The following is a 1739-nucleotide window of genomic DNA, read 5'->3' as shown; positions in this document are numbered from 1 at the left end:
ATTTTATAAAATATATTTAATATTAACCAAACCTGTTTTTACACATTAGCGTGCGTAATATTCCTTATCCAAAGTTTCTCCACCGTGTATGGTGTTCTCTTTATACACATATTGGCTTTGTTCATAGTCTACTTGCGAATAAACAAAGTATTAGATGTTGTGTACAACGAATAAACACTCCCAATTTATTGTCAGCTTCTGGAATAGTAACACCAGCTTCCTTCCTTCGCCGTTTTACCGTTATTTTTCTCTCTCTCTCTCTGTCTCCGAAAAATGAAAAGAAAAAAAAAGCTTCTATCGATCGATCGTAAGATTACTGCAGATGTGAATGGATGGTGGGGTAGTGAAGAGACAGTTAAACAAGGTTTTAGAAATTTAGTGTGTAAACGAAAGAAAGCAAGAAGGAAAACTCTCTGTGGAGGGTTTGATTGTTTTTTAGTGTAGAGGGGATCTTCCGTCGATGTCTCTGTCACTGTCTGTCTCTCGGTCTAGCTGTCTTGATTATTGTTTGTCTAGTCGTCTCTCAGCCAGCAGACTTTCTTTTTATTCGCCTGTTAGCCCTTTTGTTCCCGATTATGAGTTGTTTCACAAGTGTGTACGTGAGTGTGTGTTTGTATGTTTGTGTGTGTTTTTTGAGCATGTGCGTGTGTGCGTGTTTGTTTTGTGCATGTGCGTGTGTGTGTTTTTTTTATGAATGTGCGTGTGTGTGTGTGTGTGTGTTTGTGTGTGTGTGTGTGTATGTATGTGTGTGTGTGTGTGTGTGTTTCTTTGTGTGTGTATGTGTGGGTGTATGTGTGTGTGTGTTTGTGCATGTACGTGTGTGTGTTTGTGGGTGTGTGTGTTTCTTTGTGTGTGTATGTGTGTGTATATGTGTGTGGGTGTGTGTGTTTCTTTGTGTGTGTATGGGTGTGAGTGCGCGCGCGTTTCTTCTTCCGTCTCTGCACATAAAACTCAAATCTTGTCACTGCTGCTCAGCTACTTCTCTATCAATATCTCCCTATCCGAGCTCAGTGGGTGGTTGGCGGGTGCTCTAGTGTGATTTGCTTCTTCTTTCATATAATATCAAACGTCTATCGTCTTTATCTCCCTTCCTTCTTTTTCGTGTTCGTTACTCTCTTGTAACACCTCTAATCTTCAGCACTTATAATATGACCTTATTATGTTGCAAGTGCCGTAAAACACTTACTAAAACTAAACTATCCGAGCTCAAAATATTTATCTGAGGTCTAACCCATGGTTTGACTTCGCTCTCACCGAATCAACCAAGCGAGATTTTCTGGAGTTGTGCTGCGACCGGGGCCCGGGCTATCTCCTTGATATAAGCCACGGAGACTTTGGAAGGAAACCGCCCCCGACCCTTTTCATGCTTTATCCCCTTCCGACCTCGTGACACCCCCCCCTCCCTCCCCCCAACCTATTTTTCCCTGGACGATTCCTGTCAAAGAGTTTAGTTCATGCTCTGTTTGCACACAAAAGTAGCTCGACCACTATGCAGACTTTTGTTAGAAATAAGTATTGACGTAACCCTAGGGTTTTTTCTGACCCTATAATGAAGATCAAGGAGTGGCCGGCAGTAGGAATTTTTCCATAGGCCTTGACTCTTGCCGGTGGTTCCAGATCGCTTTGTTTGAACACAGGCACACTGCAAAAGTAATATAATAGTAATAGCAGTGCATGTGGTCTCGCCTTTCTCCTCCCCCTCTCCTTTCCTCCCTCTCTCTCTCTCTCTCTTCATATAT

The 1739-nt window shown here is 42.4% G+C and overlaps 1 protein-coding gene across 1 annotated transcript in view; it reads left to right on the top strand.

Annotated features, from left to right (window-relative positions):
- The window catches only part of LOC101850652 (ergothioneine biosynthesis protein 1), a gene marked incomplete at its 5' end in the record, with an annotated part of 22033 nt that overhangs the window by 911 nt on the left and 19383 nt on the right, over positions 1–1739 (top strand).

The sequence above is a fragment of the Aplysia californica genome, unplaced genomic scaffold (assembly GCF_000002075.1).
Source record: "Aplysia californica isolate F4 #8 unplaced genomic scaffold, AplCal3.0 scaffold00216, whole genome shotgun sequence".
Classification (NCBI taxonomy): Eukaryota; Metazoa; Mollusca; class Gastropoda; order Aplysiida; family Aplysiidae; genus Aplysia; species Aplysia californica.
Note: the sequence above shows the minus strand (reverse complement) of the source record. Positions and strands in the feature narration are given on the sequence as shown.